The following is a 20608-nucleotide window of genomic DNA, read 5'->3' as shown; positions in this document are numbered from 1 at the left end:
AGCCTGCCTTGGAGCAAATTATTTAAGGTGGAGGAGGGGACCTGGAAATTGGGACATCTGGGAGGTCGGATAAAGTAAGTGGGTGTGCTTTGGGAAATCGCATACAACTTCACACTGGAAAGGGCTTTGGGTATCATTTTCAATCGCAAAAAGAAAGTGAGAAAGCTGGAATGTCCCCCCAAATGTAGCATAACAGGAGACCAACCTGAAAAGCACCAGGTTGCAAACCATCCTGGATGTTAAAGCCCTTCCACCTTTAGTTCATCCAACTGGGCCTGCTAGCCCAATTTTAAAAAATAAAAATAACCAGGGAGTTCCTGATCACTTCCATTCGCATCCCTTCTCTCTGAGTTGAGTCAACTAGCTAGTGTTAAGGAAAAAACTTCCAGGGTGAGAGCCTACTCAAGGCCCAGCTCATCGGGGTGCAAGTCCCCCGCAGGTCTATGCAGTCAGTAAAAGAAGGAAGTTCCAGCCAAGTAAAGGTAAAGGGACCCCTGACCACTAGGTCCAGTCGTGGCCGACTGTGGGGTTATGGCGCTCATCTCGCTTTATTGGCCGAGGGAGCTGGCGTACAGCTTCTGGGTCATGTGGCCAGCGTGACTAAGCCGCTTCTGGCGAACCAGAGCAGCGCATGAAAACGCCGTTTACCTTCCCACCCAGCGGTACCTATTTATCTACTTGCACGTGCTTTTGAACTGCTAGGTGGGCAGGAGCAGGAACTAGGTGGGCAGGAGCAGGAGCCAAGCAACGGGAGCTCGTCCCGTCACGAGGATTCGAACCGCCGACCTTCTGATCGGCAAGTCCTAGGCTCTGTGGTTTAACCCACAGCGCCACCCGCGTCCCTATTTAAAGATGTGCCCCCCCCAATGTCATTTCCGTAACACTAGCTTGTTTCAGATCCTGTTTTAAAACAATCAAAGCTTATTCTTAGGATGGAAGCACCTCTTCTCGCATCAGACTGTGGATCCTGGCATGTCAGGGGTGGAACTGTAGCTTAGCATTGAACCACGATGCCCAGTTCCGCCCTTCAGGAAGTGTGGAAAAGACTCCTCTCTGAAATTCAGGCCACCAGTGTTTCTGAAACTCGGGTCCCCAGCCATTGTTGGACCACATACTTCCATCATCCCTAGCTAACAAGACCAGTGGTCAAGGATGATGGGAGTTGTAGAAACATAGAATTGTAGAGTTGGAAGGGACCCCGCGGGTCAAATTGTCTAAGCCCCTGCAATGCAGGAATCTTTTGCCCAACAACAACTGGCGAGTCAAGTTTGAGAAACGCTGGTAGAGCAAGGATGGAGAACCCTTGCCCTCAGGTGTGGCTGGGCAGGTAGGGGTGGGGCTTTCTGACCAGGCCTAGGCATTGAAGGTTATCAAGTCCTCACCATCTGTTTATGTTTCAGTGACTAATCTAACAAGCATGGCTATAGTCTGGAAAATGAATTAATAACATGCCCTACTTTTCCGTGTATAAGACTAAGGTTTTTTATTTAAAAATTACAGTGGTACCTCAGGTTAAGTACTTAATTTGTTCCAGAGATCCGTACTTAACCTGAAACTGTTCTTAATCTGAAGCACCACTTTAGCTAATGGGGCCTCCTGCTGCCGCCGCACCACCGGAGCACGATTTCTGTTCTCATCCTGAAGCAAAGTTCTTAACCTGAAGCACTGTTTCTGGGTTAGCGGAGTCTGTAACCTGAAGCGTATGTAACCTGAGGTACCACTGTATGTCAAAAATTGGGGGTCGTCTTATACAGTGGTAACTTGAGTTACAAACACCTCAGGTTACAAACGCCTCAGGTTACAAACTCCGCTAACCTGGAACGAGTTACCTCGAGTTGAAAACTTTGCCCCAGGATGAGAACGGAAACCGTGTGCCGGCAGCGCAGCCGCAGCAAGAGGCCCCATTAGCTATTGTGCATGTTATTGGTGGCTGTGGGAAGGGCTGTTGTTGATTGGCTGTCACTGTGGCAAGGTGATGGGAGGGTGATTGGCAGCTTCTGTTGGGCGAGGGGACAGACGATAGCTGGCTTTTGCAACGCATGTGAGTGGCAGCGTAGGTCAGGCGGGTGAGCGAATTTCTGCAATTCCCCCTAAAAAAAGCGTAACAATTCTGGGCCACCCCCCCTCCAAAAAAGCTCATTAACTATGGGCAATCCTCCCCTCAAAAAGCTCAACAACTCAGGAAAATCTCCCCTCATTTTCTTAACTTGGAGTCCCCCAAAATAGGGGGCGTCTTATATACAGAAAAATACAGTAGTTCTTTCGCACAACTCTCCCTTCTCACATTTCTCCTCCTGCCGTGAAATCATTTTGGTTTCGTTTCCAATGTTAAATACCCTTCAACTACCCCTTTCTCTTTCCTTTATTTTAAAAGTGCATTTTTATTTTTATTTTACAAACCTGCGGAACCCTAGAACCCTTGTTTGCTCTCATCTCCCAATGGATTCCTGTGTTGCACCTACCCGAATGTTTCCTAGGAAAGTAATACGCTGGCAAAGTATAGCAGCCTGGTATTTTGTGCCAATAAAATTGCCTTGGCAGAAATTTGAAATGAGCTTGTCTAAATCCTGTCCTAAAACACTCCGGTTCACTCATTATCGAAGGGATGTCACATGTAGCTGGCACCTACTTTTACCTCCTCCTTACACTTGTGATTGGCGGTTCACCTAAACATCCTTAAAACATGTGATTTCAGCCTAAGGCTGTGTATACACCTAGGCTGGATCTACACAGATATTAAAAAAACGCTATGAAAAACCCACTATAAAAATATATATGCAATTTGCTGTTGAGCTTTACAGCCCCATCTCGTTTCACATTTTTATAGCACACTTATAACATCATAGGGATGCGAGTGGTGCTGTGGGTTAAACCACAGAGCCTAGGACTTGCCGATCAGAAGGTCGGTGGTTCGAATCCCCGCCACGGGGTGAGCTCCCATTGCTCGGTCCCAGCTCCTGCCAACCTAGCAGTCGAAAGCATATCAAAGTGCAAGTAGATAAATAGGTACCGCTCCAGCGGGAAGGTAAACGGCGTTTCCGTGTGCTGCTCTGGTTCGCCGGAAGCGGCTTAGTAATGCTGGCCACAGCTGTACGCTGGCTCCCTCAGCCAATAAAGCGAGATGAGCACACAACCCCTGAGTCGGTCACAACTGGACCTAATGGTCAGGAGTCCCTTTACCTTTACCTTTACCTATAACATCATAATTGCAGTTGTGTAGCTGAGTCCCTACATTTAAAGCATGTGAATGCCCCCCCCCGCAAGAATTCTAGGAGGTGCAATTTATTCATGACAGAGCTACAATTCCCCGCACTCATAAACTGTGGGATAAATTAGCCTCATAAAACCAACATGCTTAACTCTTATTGATACATGAAGAGGTTAAGGCTATAGAGTAAGCTGTCCTGCCAGGCTTAGCTAGGTCATAGCCCCTCACCTTGGGAGAAAGGGCTACCAGACTCTTTGTTCTCTCACTTCAACCATGCAAAGCCTACCAGTAAGGAGGTATAAGCTGGGTGCTCCAGGCTTAGACCACATGGCTTAAGCAAACCATCTTTGTGCTTCTATACACATAATTTAGAAACACTTTCTATTTTGGAACCTAATTTATACTGCCTGTCATTTCTTGCTGTTGTATGGATATGCACATGAACCTGACCTTTGAAGAGTTTGTAAGTAAACCAATTTTAACTTACCAAATGTGTGGTCTCCTTCTATGCTAAGGGAAGTGAGGAACTTTGGAAGCAACTTCGAAGGGGATATTTTAAAGGTCCAACAGCTTATATTTCTACGCTTTACTTTGCTGCATGTTTTGTGATTTTAAATCTCTGCTGGGGTTCTCTAACCAAAGAGTACTTGCCCCAAACCTGGATCTAGGCACCCAGGGAATTCTGCTTTTGTTCTTAAACCATATTAACCAACATAAATTACAGTTCCCAGGATTCTTTGAAGGAGGTAAAGAGCTTTAAACATATGGTTTGTACACAGCCTAAGAACTGAAAGGCCAGGGAAAGCCAAAGATAGATTTTGTCAAAAAACAACAAAGAAGAAATTTAAAGACTATCTTCAGAAATACTGTAAAATTAATGACTGTTAAAATGATGTTGGATTGAAAATAAGTGGCATTAGCAACAAAGTTAATAAGAATATGCAAAAATGAATTGATAATGGATGAAAATATAGAGTTATAATATGTTAAGATACAGAGTTAAGATAAACGAAAGAGGGTAAGGATTTGCTGATTTGATTATTTAAATGGGAATACAAAAAGGGGAGGTGTGAGGAGGCCAAGGAAATAAGCTAATGAGTTTAAAGTTACAGAAAACGGATTCGTTTTTAATTCTTTTTTAGCTATTTGTCTTTTGTCTTTTGTATTTTTACTCTTTTTTATCTTTTTAATGTATTTTTCTATGTTCTCTTTTTTGTATTTTTTCTTTTTATATGATCTTTTTTTATTTTGTAAACTTATGTTTTTGTAAAACTTCAATAAATATCTTTAAAAAAAACACAAAGATAGATTTTGTCCAGGGTGCAGAGCACCCTGGGGTGAGTAGTTTTGTTGGGGCTGTGGTACTTGGGGTGGTGGTTGGGAATACTCTGGATAGCTCAGTCGGTAAATCATGAGACTCTTAATCTCAGGGTTGTGGGTTCAAGTCCCAGGTTAGGCAAAAGATTCTTGCATTGCAGGGGGTTGGACTAGATGACCCTCGGGGTCCCTTCCAGCTCTACAATTATATGATTCTCATGTGCTGAAGACTGGATCATGCCCCTCCTTGAAAGTTTGTGTCCTTCTTCCAGCCATGCTGCTGCTCCTCTCAGGAGGGCCCAATCCACAATTTGAGTGTCATGGGGCCTATCACTATCTCAGGGCAATTACAGATTTATTGAGAATGACCCCATCTGGAAGATGTAGCAAGGAAGTTCTGTGTCTCTGGGTTCCCTTGGAGATAAAAAAAATGTTTCTCTCCATGACCACCTACCCATCACCTCTGGATTTTGGACTTATGCACATGTTATGATGGCTGAATGGGGTGTTTACCCAAATGACGGAAAGAAAGAAAGAAAGAAAGAAAGAAAGAAAGAAAGAAAGAAAGAAAGAAAGAAAGATGTGGGTGTTTGCTTCTTTTGGCTTTGTATATTGAATAAAAGAGCCGTATCAGAACGTACATTCAATTGAAAAATGACTTGCGCACCTTCTGTTTTCTTGATCAATGATGGGAGCCGACTGTGAAGAGACCAAATGGTGTTGTTGGAGTTACTTGTGAAAATGTAACTTATTCGGAGAATCTTTGGGTGAAAATGCTGACTGAAACTTTCCCCCCTTTCATCATCCCCAACCAAACGTACTGCATCCACCATGGCCAACAAAAATAAGTTTGAAAGAAAGAAAAGGCCTATTGTTGCTTCCAGAAGACTCAAGAAACATATGCACTATATATTTCAAATTTAACACTGCTATTTTAACGCATGTGAAACTACACATTCTCTGTGCCTATTTTATGGTTCCGTTTTTCATCTTTTAATTTCCGTCTGGTGTTATAATTGTTCTCTCTGTTTTATATACATTATAAAATGAAACAACAACAACAATAAACAACTTTTATTATTTATTATTGGTTTTAATAATAATAAAAAAACCAAAATGACCACAAGATACTGATTGACTGGGGTGGCGTGGGGAGAGGGAGAACAGAAAACATGGGATGGAATGAAAATGGAATGAAGTGGCTGCTGGACCCCAATAGCTCAAGGACCGCCTCTCACCACAGGAACCAATCCAGGCCCTATATTCATCACTTAAGGTCCTTTTCTGTGTAACCTCTCAGAGGGAGGTGCAGAGGGTGGCAACTTGAGGTTGGGACTTTTTAGTGGTGGCTCCTTGCTTATGGAATTATTGAAAATCTAAATAATGTATACAAAACACTCCAAATGCTGTAAATAAATCCAGCCTGATACAATCTCACTTTACACAGCTTGCTTTTCAGAAAATAAGAACAAAAACAAATCAAATCAAAGAAAGGAAAATCCTATTAAGTCTTCCAACATAGTATGCTGAAGTTCAAATTTCAAATCATTAAAAAATGTAATATTACATACTTCAAAATACTTATATCTGTGGGCATTAAGGTGGAATGTCAGTTTAAAAGCTAAGCAACTAGTCTTAAGCTTGGTAGTTTTGAAAACTTATAACGTTATTTGTTTCTTTTAACATTTATTTTCAACCAGGCTTTTGGCCTTTACCTTGAAGAGTTTTAGATCTTGTGGTTTCTTGTAGTGGGTGGGCTGGGTTGAGCTACCCTTTACATATATGGATATGGATAATATTTTGTTTTAAATGTATACTGGTTTTAACATTTGTATTATATTAGGGTTGCCATATTTCAAAAAGTGACAATCAGGACAGAAAAGTTGTTGTTGAACATTTTTTGGCAAAGTTGTTGAGATTTTTTTCATCTTGCCCCAAGTTGTTCAATTTTTATTTTTTTTTCAGAATCTTGGGAAAAAATTGAGGGGGGAAACCAGCAATTTCCACCTGGACACAGCTTCCGACGGCCGATTGCTGGCTTATGTCTGGGAAATTCCGGGTGTATGGCAACCCTAATTATATCATAAGTCGCTTTCAGTTTACTTTTTGGGGGGGGGGACACCTAATAAGCACATTAATAATAATAATAATAATTATTATTATTATTATTATTATTTTGCAGATCTCACGTGTACATGGCCTACTCTAGAAAGTGGAATATATTGTTGGATATCCTGTATTGCAAGACGCAGGTTGAGACCCAGTGCCACCCCCCTTGCAAGTACATTCATTTGGGGAGTGAGACGGTAGGAGTAAGCAATCTTGCTCCTTCCTCTGAAAGAGTAGAACTGGGTTTGCGATTTGCATTTTCCGCAGTACAAGGAATGCAACAAGTGGAAGTAGCCCCCAGTGGTCAATTTCTCCTTGTGTTAAGTCATGCAATGTACATCACTTCCTTTTTATTTTTTGTTATCCATCTTATTGCCAGTGCCCCCTGCTGGAGAGAAAGAGAATGAACGTTAGGAAGAATGCTGTCTCTCACTCAGAGCATGGATAGGTTACGAATTTAAAGTGCTGGTTTTGTGCTGGACCATCTTGGCTGTGAGTCCTGGAAGGCCTGCTCCCTGCATTGGGAGGACAGAGCCCTGACTGACTCCAGCTACAAAAGCTGAGGCTGCTGAAGAGGCCACAGACCACCTTGACTGTCTCTTAGGCCATTGAGCCTGAGCCGCCGTTGGCAGGACTGGCAGTGACAGCGGCAGGTACGTTCTCTGCTTACAATAATATTCTATTCTGTTGTTAATTACGTTGTTTTAAATGTGCACTTTATATTTGACTTCCTTTAGCAACGTTTTCTTTTGAAATGTTTTGAGATTTCGTCGTTGTTAACTTTGCTGCATTTAACGTGCATTCCATCGTTGACCTTTGCACTGTTTTATTTTGAAATCTTTCATATATTTCAGCTTCCTGTTAATTACGTTGCTTTGAATGTATACTTCATATTTTGTCTTTCTTCAATAGTGTTTTCCTCTGAATTGCTTTTTATGACGATTTCCTGCGTTGTCAACCGCTTTGAGATTTTTTCCCTTAAAAATGTAAAGCGGTCTAGAGAGGAAATGAATGAATCAAAACATTCTTTTTCCTCGTGTCTGTGAAAGAGAGAGACAGACGCATTTCCGCCAGCGATAGCAGACATTGCAAAAACTTCTGTCGCAATGTGCTTGCTGGTCTTTTAAGGCACCTTGGGATTTTATGTTGTTTTTGCAACAACAGACTTAGGCAGCCCACCCTGCTAGAAATCTTGCCTGGAGCCGCTAATGGGAGATGGTGTTTGTGTACCTTATTAAACTTTCCAATGGCAGAAGGCTTGGGAAGAAATAGGTCCCAAAGAAGACACTAAGGAAGAGTGTAGACCAGGGGTCAGCAAACTTTTTCAGCAGGGGGCCGGTCCACTGTCCCTCAGACCTTGTGGGGGGCCAGACTATATTTTGAAGGAAAGAAATGAACAAATTCCTATGCTCCACAAATAACCCAGAGATGCATTTTCAATAAAAGGACACACATTCTACTCATGTAAAAACGTGCTGATTCCCGGACCACCTGCGGGCCGGATTTAGAAGGCGAATGGGCCGCATCCAGCCCCCGGGCCTTAGTTTGCCTACCCCTTGTGTAGACTGTGGCTGTGGCACTCTAAAAACACACACAACCCCTGTTAGATGCCCTGGCTTGCTGGACGGGACGGCGGATAAAGAGGCTTGGAGGATGGATGGGGAAGTGGGGCGGGGGGCTCTTGGTGGGAGCCAAAGGCATGTCAAGCTGTCAGAGATGCAAAAAGAGATAAATGAATGGCTGGGCTCCAGCATGAATAAATGAACTCTCCTTCTCTTGCTGGGCAAGAGGGTTATATGTGATCCAGAGAGAAAGAGAGCAACAGCCCCCACCTTCAACTTTCCCCATGGGTCCACAGAGTCGGGGGGGGGGTCTGAGTCTATCTGACAAGGGAAGAAGAAGAATGGTGGATGAAATGAACATGGAAGGCTCTGATGGAGGGGGGCCAGCAAACACCGCTTGAACCTGATGCTTGTGTGGAGGGGAGCCGTTGTGTGTTTGTGTATGAACTGATCACCTGCGCCCTCCGTTGTATTTCCTCCTCCTTCTGAATCTGGCCTAGGCCTCTCCTTGCCAGTGTAGGCATCCAGGGTGTTATCTATCCTCAGAGTCTAGCGAAGGATTAATTGTTGTTGTTGTTGTTGTTGATTACCAGCCCTCCACCTTAAGGTTGCAGCCAGGGCAGATTTCAATTAAAACGCAAAGACAGTTGAAAGCAACTTAAAAATCACAGAAATAAGGTGAGTCTTAAAATAGAACCACGACCATTTTTAACCCTCGTGCTCAGTGCATTACGGAGCAAAGTCTAGCCCACTCTCCCCACCATGGTATAAGTTGTATAAATTCCTCAACCAGAAGCTCCGTTTATTAACTAAGGAGAAGGGCGGCCCCTCAGTATTATTACTAATATTACTCTTGTTATGATTGCTGAGTCACCATCTTTCAATAGCAGACTAGTGTTTGGTGTTTCGTTTGGTGCAAAGGAGAAAAGGCAGCAGCGTACATTAGGCTGAGGCCTCCATCCTTTTGCGAACTCCCTGTGCTTTACTCCCAAGTAGACGTTATTGGATGGCGTATTGGATCTGTCATTTGGACTGCTCTCGAAAGTGAAGGATCAGGATCTGTAAGGTAAGAAGGTGGCCTTATAGTTCCTGGAGGTTCCTGACGTCTGCGGCTTATAGGGGTGTTTTAATTCTCTCCAGAGCGATAGGTGAGGCAGCCCTCTCTCCCTGCCAACCACCCCCATAGTTAAATGGAAAATATCAATATTGGAGTCCAGTGTAGAAGGCACAGAACGCGGCCGTGGGCTTCCGGAAATCTTACGGACGAGAGCGGAGCTGGGGTCAGAGGTCGCCATGCTCAGGCATCCGCCAAGGGGCTGCCCCCCTCCCACAGGAGGCCAACTAGCAAGAACTGCAGTGAGGAGGAGACGGGGGACTGATGGAGGCAGGGGAGGGGGGCACGGAGGGTGCCAATCCTGGCACCAACACTGGGCAAGAGCTAGGGTGTTTGTGTGAATGCATTTGCCTGGGCCCACCTTTGTGGATGCTGTGAGGGGAGGGGGAAGGTGGGATTGTGGGTTTGAAACCAATCTCTCCCCCCCCCCACGCTCCCCCAAGTCCTATCTATTTATCCTTCCATGTGCCTGCACATCTTTTATTTTTTTTCCACCCCTCCCTTTTCCCCCCTTTCTCCTCTTTTCTAATTCTTCCTCACTCACCCCCCCCTTCTCCCCTTAGCTCCCGGGCTCCCCCATGCATGAAAAGAGCCCTTATTTAATTTAGTCGCCACGAAAATCGATTCTGCCATTCGATACAAAATAAGAATCAAGCAGATTAAGGGACGGAAATTAACTCTGAAAATATTTTTGATGGAGTGCCTTGTAGTCTCCCCGCCAAATGGACTGCAAAGTGGAACAAATGACGGGCAGCTAGTGCTGGCGACAGGAGCTTTCCATCTTCCCATTATCCACTAATGGGAAAGGTCCCGCTCTCGAGCCTTGGCCCACGGATTAATCACAACCCAGCCTTTATGAAGATTTATTTCTCCTTGCCGGCAGCCCGCGCCGGGATGAAGTCATAACGCTCGGGGGAGTGGAGCGCTCCCCGAAAGGAGGGGAGGAAGTGTTTAGAAAGGAAGAGGAGAGAGGGGAGCCGAAATAAATAAAAAATAAAAAGAGATGCTGGCTAAAAATAGAGGAGGAAGGGGAGGACGGAACAGAGGAGGCCCCGGAGGAGAGGGAGGATAGACTGAAAGCCAGAAATTTATTTCATTTTAAACTTACATCCCGCTTTTCGTATAGACGTTTGCGAATCTCAGAGCGGCTCCCAACAGACAGCAAACAATTAGAAAAAAATTATCAGTCAGATAAAACACATCCACAATTTGAAGAATTAAGAACCTTTATTGCAATGTATTTTGTTTTCGAACGGCTTGGTTGTTTGGTCATTGTAATTTTTTAAAACCTGTTTTGATCATCGTGTATGATGTTGTTGTAACCGGCCCTGGGCGTTCGTGGCGAAAGGCGGGCGAGAAATATTATAAATCAAGAAACAACTGCAGGGGGTGAAACGGAAAAGAGAGGAAGAACTCGGTATCAGTGATCCAGGGGGATCGAAAGCGATTTAACTCACTGCAAAAGGAGCCCATCCTCAGAGCTCACCTGATCTCCGTGGGGAACTCATTCTGCAAAATGGAAGCCATGATGGAAAAGGCGCTTCTCTCTGAACTCCAACCAACCAAACTTCAATAGATGGAGGTTGTCAGGAAGGCCCCCGCCCCACATACTTCACAGTAACCAGGGCAGTGGGGCTGGGCTTGTATACACCCCATACATGGCTTCCCCCAAAGAATCCTGGCAGCTGTAATTTGTTAAGGGTGCTGAGAATCGCAGCTCTGTGGAGAGTGAACTACAGTTCCCAGAATTCTTCGGAGGAAACCACACGGTTTAAACGTGTGGTGTTAATGCAGTTTGCTGGGGATTGAGACAGTGGTGAATGAGTTTCTTCAGGGTATTGTAGTGCTAGACACATCTTCCTCCTCAGACATGAGCAATTTCTTGACCTATCCCACTGTTATGTACTGAGTTGAATAGGATCCAAAAGGCAGCAGTCTGATTGGTCCTAGAACAATAGGATCCAAAAGGCAGCAGTCTGATTGGTCCTAGAACAAGAGGATTCAGAATGCAGCAGTCTGATTGGTCCTAGAACAATGCAGCAGTATGATTGGTTGGCAGGAACTACCCAATCATGCTCCAGATAGAAGTGAATCCACAACCTGATTGGCTTACAGTAGAATTCCGGAATTAGCCAATCATGTGCAGCCCATTGTGTAAATAATGTATATAAAGCAGATACTTTGAGGGGACATTCATTCATTCCTCCTCACCACTATGAGCTGAATAAAGAGCATGAAATCACTTTGCGACTCTGAGTATATTTCACCCACTTTGTTTTGAAAAACCCCCAGGGATATATTGCTGCAGTAGTAAAAGCAGGGCAGGGTGCCCACTTAGGTGTTGCCCCAAAGAGGACACGCCTCACCCAAAAAAAGATGTACCGGAATTTAAAAAATGTGCATGTGGTAATTTATTTGCCATATGCAAATTTGGAAATATTTATTATTATTTAAACTGGAAACTAGCTAACCCTAGTGGGAAAGGCTGTGAACAGGTGAGGCCAGGTGTTGGGCCACTTGCTCTCAGTTCTCATCGTTCTTTATCTGTGGACCAAAGAGCCCATTTGCAAACAGAGGACTGCTTTCTGTGAAGTAGGATATGGCCGCCCCAGGGTCAGGCAGTTGCAAGCACCTAGCCCTGAAAAGGACTTTACCTAGAGCAGGGGTGGGGGGCCTGTGACTTTCCATATGTCATTGGACTCCAACTCCCATCAGCCCCAGCCAGCATGGGCAAGGGTCAGGGATGATGGGAGGTGGAGTCAAGTAGGAGGCTATGTATGTATGTATGTATGTATGTATAAATAAATAAATAAATAAATAAATAAATAAATAAATGTAGGAGGCTATGTCTGAATGCTGCCCCCACATAAAACAACAACCTCTCTGCAGATGATTATTGCTAATTTTTTTGGAGGGGGTACACATTCAGGAGCAAGATTTTGGCCCAGGCCTCTCCCTGCTGTGCTGAATTTTTAAATGTAGGGGAGCAATAGAAAAGTGAACCCCCATTTGTAGGCTATAGCAGCACAGTCCACTCTGTAATCACATAGCTCCTTTAGCTCATTGCTGCCCAATATTGAAGCTTGTGTAAACCAGGACAGAGTCTGTGGTGGTGTTTCAAGGGCTACCAGAAGTTTGCACTGCTTGCCTTGGCCTGGTTTGTGCATGGCTCAGTGGGAATGTTACGTTTTGTTTAACTTGAACGGAGTCCTGCAGTCCCAGTTCAGACAGCCTAATCAACTGTCTCAGGATCCCCATTCTGTTTTGTGTGTGTAGACCAGGCCCCACATAATACACACAATGAGGTGATGGAATTCTGCTTCCATCGCCAACTCCTCCACCTCACCAAACCTCTTTCCCTCTAGGGAACCACTCTCCACTGACCTCATAGACTTTCCACCTCATGGTGCCTCTCATTATGCTATAGTTTGCAGCGCCACCTGCCTGTGGCTAAGCAAACTGCAGTGTGATGGCGCGCTTACCATTTTATTATATTCAACAGATAGCATTTCTAAATGTGTATGTGTGGACGTGTTTGTATCAGCATATGCAATTTTTGTGCAGCTCTCTGCCTTTTTTGGGGGGGGGGTTGATGCATGAGGAGCTATCTGATCTGTACCTGGGAAGTGTGTCGTTGCTGATTGGCCAGCAGTATTCTTCATGGGAAAAAGCCAACAATATAACTGGCCTACACAGGTCTCTGCAGGACGGTCAGCAGCCATATGGCAGCATGATGCTGATCTACTGCCTCCTGCGACATCTTCCACTAAAGATGTGGGGTTTTCCCCGAGTCCTATCTGTTACGTTACCTTGCAGACCTTTGGGGGCAAGGGAGGCAGATGAACCATAATCTCCAAATCCACAGCTTTCATGAAAAAGAAGAGTACGTTTCTAGCATTTGTGGAACCTGAGATATGAGGCAAAATGTGCATTATTATTCTCATTCGCATGCTTGTTTTACTATGCCCCCACCCCCCAAAAAAAATCCACGAGGACACCCATTCCCTCATTCTATGTAATGTTTTCAATTGCAGTTGCTTGCTCTGTTAGGAAATGCTTCCTCCCATTTTGCTGGGAGCATTCCCCCAGTTTTCACACCCCATTTCTCCGGAGGGGGGGTACTAAGACGAAAATAACTCTAGAATTAGAGAGCCCAAGCATTCCCGTACTCAGTTGATCTTGTTACCTACAACTGGGGCTTAGTTAATTTCTAAAACGAGGTGCTGAAACACCCGTGCATCTAGAATAAAGTACAGTGGTACCTCGGGTTAAGTACTTAATTCGTTCCGGAGGTCTGTTCTTAACCTGAAACTGTTCTTAACCTGAAGCACCACTTTAGCTAATGGGGCCTCCTGCTGCTGCCGCCAAGCCGCCAGAGCACGATTTCTGTTCTCATCCTGAAGCAAAGTTCTTAACCCGAGGTACTGTTTCTGGGTTAGCGGAGTCTGTAACCTGAAGCGTCTGTAACCTGAAGCGTCTGTAACCCGAGGTACCACTGTACTTAGAACAAAAAGTCCTGCTCCTAATCTCAGTACAGAGAGCTGATGCTAGTTACTTGAAGGGAAACTCTGCACATGCACAAGCTCACCCTTGGCTTGTTGTGCCTTTGAAAAGAGCTTGTTGTTCCTACATTTTAAACCCAGCCCTCCCTCCCAAGAAACATAGGGCACATGGATGCAACAGTGTCCTCACAACAGCCTTGCGAGGCAGGCCAGGCCGTGACCAGCCCAAGGTTACCCAGTGAGATTTCTGGGTGACTGGAGACTTGAACCTGGTTCTCCCCTGTCCGAAGCGCAGTACCCTAACCACTATGCAAAACTACCTCTTGGGTTGCATGCGATCGCCTTGGTCTCGGCCCTTTTGCCTTTTGAAGTCCTTCTTCTCCCCCTCCCTCCTTTACCTGGCCAGAGCCTCTCCCCACTTTCCCTTCTGCTCTAAGAGCCTGTCTGCAGCCGGCCTGTAGCTGATCAATGGCTTATTGCTAGCTATTTGCTCCCCCTTCATTTCTCCATCCATCCCTCAAATCCCGCCAGGATCAGAGAAACGGATGGGTCTTTAAACAGATCCCGTAATGTACCAGATGTCCCCAGCCCTTGTTCCATACTCTATCATCCCTCTCTCCCCCTTCTAGCTCCAAGAACAACGGGTCATTTTTCTTGCAGGTGTCCTTCTAAATTTCCCCCTCTCCTGGACAGCGATTCCGCCCACTAGCTGTCTTCTGGGCTGAAGCCTGCTAGGGCATGGTTGCCACCTTTTCAAGCTGGTCCTGAGCTTATGCCTTTTGCAGCCTGACACTCAGGGAGGCAGGGCTGGTGGTGCTTTTCTATCTCCTTGTCAGGAAAAGCTTTGCCACGCTTGTTATAATTTATTTACAATACTCGTCGGCTGCCTGCTCGGGCCGGGCCCTCCCAAGGAAGAATCCAAAATATAAATCCCTGATATGAAATCGATCCTGGTTTTAAAGTCATAGAACATCATAAGAATAGAACGGATAATACCAAGAAGCAGGAATAATATCAGGCCACAGGAATAATATTGGGGCCTGCCAGTGTGCCAGGATACCTGCCCCCTTCAAATTTTTATACAGTGGTACCTCAGGTTAAGAACTTAATTCGTTCCAGAGGTCCGTTCTTAACCTGAAACTGTTCTTAACCTGAGGTACCACTTTAGCTAATGGGGCCTCCCGCTGCTGCTACTCCACCACCGCGCGATTTCTGTTCTCATCCTGAAGCAAGTTCTTAACCCGAGGTACTATTTCTGGGTTAGCGGAGTCTGCAACATGAAGCATCTGTAACCTGAAGCGTCTGTAACCCAAGGTACCACTGTAGTACCTCGGGTTAAGAATTTACCTCAGGATGAGAACAGAAATTGTGCGGCGGCAGCGGGAGGCCCCATTAGCTAAAGTGGTATCTCAGGTTAAGAACGGTTTCAGGTTAAGAATGGACCTCTGGAACGAATTAAGTTCGTAACCAGAGGTATCGCTGTACTTAAAACGTGGCGCTGTACATGGTTTTGTTGATTTTGCTTTTGTGTGGTTGTTGTTTGTTGTTAACTAAATTTGTATGCCGCCCTTCATCCAAAGTTCACAACATAAGAATACAAAACGAAAACACAAAATACATAATAAAACAAAAGTGAAACAAACCAGTAAACCCCCTCTCATAGTCACATTAAAAGGACCACAGAATGTTAATCAGCCAAAGGCCTGGTTGAAGAGGAACATTTTTACCTGGCGCCTAAGGATATGTAATGAAGGTGCCAGGTGAGCCTCCCTGAGGAGAGCATTCTACAAATGGGGAGCCACCGCAGAAAAGGCCCTTTCCTGTGTTTGGTTGCCTGTGGGGTTGTTGCTTATCTGTCAATTTTCTTTATTATTTTATTATTTAAAATAGGTTAGAATGAGAGACCATGACTTGCCCAAGGTCAGCCAGAGCATTTAATGGCTGAGCTAGCCCAGCACTCTAACCATTATACCACCTTTGCAGATGTTTTGCCTGTTACGGTGAAGAGAGGTTGGCTCTGAGCATCGCCACTTGTTCTTCTGTGAAATGGGTACTTTGCGATGCCTGTGGCAGTTTCTTAGATTCCCTGGCCCAAAAGTGTTGTGGACCCCTGCTGCAGTGAAAGGTTTTTTATAACTAGGTTGCAACCCAGTAGGACATAAACGTGGAGCTAAAAAAGGCATTTAGGAAATTGGAAGTTAAAATTTTGAGGCCCCTTTTAAAGGTAATAAAGGAGTGGTGGGAAATTTGTGGCCTTCAGATGCTGTTGTACTAAAACTCCCATCAGCCCCAGCCGGCAGGGCCAGTGGCCGGGGATTATGGGAGCTGTAGTCCAACAACTTCTGGAAGGCCACACCCCTGTTATATAGCAAGATAGGAGCACTATTGGGCATGGGACATGGGGAATCCAGAAATACCTGTCTCTCACCCTCACCACTATGAAATAACTATTCCCAGAGCTTGGGACCAAAGCCAGAGGTTCTTGGCTGCAAGCCTTTCCCCTTACTCTCTCTTCCCTCCACCCCTTCAAGAGCTAAGAACTGACTCCAGTGGTTTAGATTCCAGAAATCCAGAATCCCAGCCCTCAGGAATGATAGCTGAAATCCTCTCGGCTCTATTTGGAATTCAGTAGCTAGGAGCTTTCTTGGAGATCTCTGCAGAGGGGGAACCTGCCTGTTTCCCAAGCGTTCTCTCTTAGCTTAGCACCATCCATGGTGGGAAATTCCGGAAATTCCTTCTTCCAAACATGCACAGAGGAACAAGAGAGGGATTTAGATCTTGAATAGGGACCCACGTAAAATATCTGCAAGAAACGGCCGAGCGAATTGACTCACACAAATGTAGACAGTGTTTACCAAACTTAAAGATAGGATGTCTGGTTAAGTTTCTCGTAGCAATCGATGAGAGGTTTTGTTTTTATTTTTTAATCATGAGTAAGAAGTTGACAAATAATGTTTGCACATGTGCCTATTAAATAGGCTGGCCAGTGTTAACACTGCACATGATGTGCAGAACCTCACTTCACTTCCAAGCCAGAGAAGAACTTCTGGCGGGGACTGTTTGTAGTAATAATATTATTATTATTATTATTATTATTATTATTATTATTATTATTACCCCGCCCATCTGGCAGGGTTTCCCCAGCCACTCTGGGCGGTTTCCAACCATATATTAAAAACACAATACAGCATCAAACATTAAAAACTTCCCTAAACAGGGCCGCCTTCAGATGTCTTCTAAAAGTCAGATAGTTGCTTATTGCCTTGACATCTGCAGGGAGGGCATTCCACAGCGCAGGCGCCACTACCGAGAAGGCCCTCTGCCTGGTTCACCTCACTTGTCGCAGCGAGGGAACCGCCAGAAGGCCCTCAGTGCTGGACCTCAGTGTCTGGGCTGAACGATGGGGGTGGAGACGCTCCTTCATCTGACTCTAACAAACTGAGGAAATTCATATTTTGAACCAAGTAATTACAAACTTCGGTGATAATCTCTACTTTCATTTCTGCTTAATGTGTTGAGGATCAAACCCACTAAGACTATGTGTGTACTGTGATCAGGAGGGGGCACAGATTGTGCCACTGGAGCAGAATTCAGATGTTTGAGAAACTCATTTTTCATTTTGCTTTAGTTGAGATTCCTCCATTGCAGGTGTTTGGACTTGGGGTGCCTTCCAACTCTACAATCCTATGATTCCATGATTAAAAAACAAACAAACCATGTTTTAAGACCTTATTGTTGCAAATATACTCTTGAGGCTGTTTGAGCAACGTCTGATAAACTCTCACAATCCTGCATTTCTTCTTGCAGAATGGAATTTTTTGGATGGGTGGGTGTCATTTTGGGGTTTTTTAAGGGCACAACTTTGACCAAGTTTTCTACCCTGGAAGCCTTAATTCCGAAACTCCATAGCAGTGAGAGGTGGTGAAGAAAGTACTTGGACAAATTCAGGGAGGAGAAAGCTATTGAAAGCTATTACCAAGATGGCTCTGCCTCCTCAGCTGAAGGCAGTAATGCTTCTGAACATCAGTAGCTGAAACCACAGGAGGGGAAAGTGCTCTTGTACTTGGATCTTGGCTGCAGGATTCCCATGGGCATCTGCTGGCCGCTGTGAGAACAGGATGCTGGACTTTAGATGGGCCTTTGGCCTGATCCAGGAGGGCTTGTCTTATGTTAACTCTGCAATCTTGAAGCAATGATTCTTCAACATCAACTTCGTTGGACTGGTCATGTTGTGCGGTTGCCTGATGATCGTCTTCCAAAGCAGCTACTCTATTCCGAACTTAAAAATGGAAAGCGTAATGCTGGTGGTCAACAGAAGAGGTTCAAAGACTGTCTGAAGGCAAATTTTTAAAAATGTAGTATAAACACCAGCAATTGGGAAACACTGGCCTGCGAGCGCTCCAGTCGGAGAACAGCCTTTACCAAAGGTGTCATGGGCTTTGAAGACACTCAAACTCAGGACGCAAGGGAGAAACGTGCTAAGAGGAAGGCACGCTTGGCAAATCCACACCATGATCAACTCACGCCCAGAAACCAATGTCCCCACTGTGGAAGGATGTGTGGATCCAGAATTGGCCTCCACAGTCACTTACGGACTCATTGTTAAAACCGTGTTTATGGAAGACAATCTTACTCAGCTATGAGTGATCACCAAAGAAGAAGATATGCTCACACACAGAAAAAAACCTTTGCATATGCTCAACAGCATACTCATCTTTATTGTTTTGTTTTGTTCTTTGGGATCCGGTCAGGAGGCAAAGTTAACACACATACATAACCGAAAGCCATTTTATACAAAAGCGCTCCTTTTGAACTCGAGCCCTGGCAGAAGAATAAGGGAAAAAGCAACACCGCGCAGGTCATTAGCAAATAACTCCAACGGATATGTCTCCCAGACATTGGGGCATAAGGAAGTGAGGAGCCGGTTTCAGAAGATGAAATAAGGAAAGCTGTAAAGAAAATCAGCATGTTAAAAAGAGAAGCCCCGGGGCCTGCTGGTTTTACAGCCAACTTCTATCGTGCGTTTTTTTATCTGAACCTCTGAAAAATATATAGAATAATGAAACATTTGGAAAGAGGGTGGTAGTGAGGGGGGGGGGGGAAGGAGAGAAGAAGAAGAGGAACAGCAAATGTCCCCCAGGGTTGAGAGGGGGCAAGTGATATGAGAAACTCCACTAGGGTTGCCAAGCGGCCAAAAGAGATCTGGGCTCGTCAGGATTTCTTTTTTCTTGGAGGCCAATGGACGGAAAAGAAAAGGTCAAGAATCTTTCATTTTTTCTAAGCTACATTTCTGTTGTTTTCCTACATCGTAGGTGAATAAGCAGCTGCGGGGGGGCGGGGGGCTGAGCATTGCCCACCACGCAATGAAATCTCTAGGCACCACGACAAGGCACAGCAAAAAGGCATGAGCCTGGGTAGAAGGAGACACATATTTGCACACGCTAATTCATCTGCAGTGGTACAAATTTGGAAATCATCACTGTAACTTAAACAGTGTTCGAAACGTCCGTTGTTCTAGGCGCATATTGTGACATGGAATTTCATTAGTCGAGCAGTTTCTGAGCTATGGGCACCTAAGATTTCAGATTAAAACTGCAGAGTAAAAAGAAAGGAGGACCTTTTTCTGCCTCCCCACTTCCAGCTGTTCTCTGAAGACTGGAGAAGAGACCCTCTTAAGAATAAGGCACCCCCAAACTTGGCCCTCCAGATGTTTTGGGACTACAGTTCCCATCATCCCTGACCACTCGTCCTGTTAGGGATGATGGGAGCTGTAGTCCCAAAACATCTGGAGGGCCAAGTTTGTGGATGCCTGGACTAGACCATGTGAAAAATGAGCACAATATTTTAGCTGCAGTTCATTCATTTTCAGCTTTGTATTCTTGTTATTAAAAAAGTGTGCCTAGACATTCCATTGTTGCGCCCATAACCTAGGCTTAAGGTGCTATTTAGCTCCTGGCTTTCGTATCTCAGTGTCTAACACTGAACTTAAATAGAAACGCAGTGCTCGTCACTGTGGTGGGCAAGGCTGTGATCAGCCGACCTATGTGCCCTTTCAAGTCTTCTGTCCAGAGACGAAGCATTGATGGATAACTTCAAGGTCCCCCCTGCTTTCCCCTTCTTATGGTTCCTTACCTTCAATAATAATAATAATATAATAATTTATTATTTTTACCCTGCCTATCTGGCTCGGTTTCCCCAGCCACTCTGGGCGGCTTCCAGCAGAACACTAAAATACAATAACCTATTAAACATTAAAAGCTTCCCTAAACAGGGCTGCCTTCAGATGTCTTCTAAATGTTTGGTAGTTGTTTTTCTCTTTGACATCTGGTGGGAGGGTGTTCCACAGGGCGGGCGCCACTATCGAGAAGGCCCTCTGCCTGATTCCCTGTAACTTGGCTTCTCGCAATGAGGGAACCACCAGAAGGCCCTCCGCGCTGGACCTCAGTGTCCGGGAAGAACGATGGAGGTGGAGACGCTCCTTCAGATATACTGGACCAAGGCCGTTTACGGCTTTAAAGGTCAGCACCAACACTTTGAATTGTGCTCGGAAACGTACTGGGAGCCAGTGTAGGTCTTTCAAGAAGGACATCTGGTTAGCCACTGTGAGAACAGGATGCTGGTCTAAGATGGGCCATTCGCCTGATTTGCCAGGCTCACCTTAGATTCTCAGGATATCATCAAACAGAGAATTGTCCTCTGGCAGCTCTTCAAATAGAGGACAGGCCTCTGCAAAGTAGGGTGCATGGACACTGTACCCCAGACCCAATGCAAATTGCTGATTTGTCCTTACACCAGG

The 20608-nt window shown here is 45.1% G+C and overlaps 1 protein-coding gene across 1 annotated transcript in view; it reads left to right on the top strand.

Annotated features, from left to right (window-relative positions):
- Positions 1-6988: 6988 nt before the first annotated feature.
- Positions 6989-20608, top strand: part of ERFL (ETS repressor factor like) — a 156545-nt gene continuing 142925 nt past the window's right edge. Inside the window, exon 1 of the mRNA XM_053397878.1 lies at positions 6989-7287. The gene's annotated coding sequence lies outside the window, so the exon portion shown is untranslated. The remainder of the gene's footprint in view (positions 7288-20608) is intronic.

The sequence above is a fragment of the Podarcis raffonei genome, chromosome 8 (assembly GCF_027172205.1).
Source record: "Podarcis raffonei isolate rPodRaf1 chromosome 8, rPodRaf1.pri, whole genome shotgun sequence".
Taxonomy (NCBI): domain Eukaryota; kingdom Metazoa; phylum Chordata; class Lepidosauria; order Squamata; family Lacertidae; genus Podarcis; species Podarcis raffonei.
This window is presented reverse-complemented; position numbering and strand designations above follow the sequence as displayed.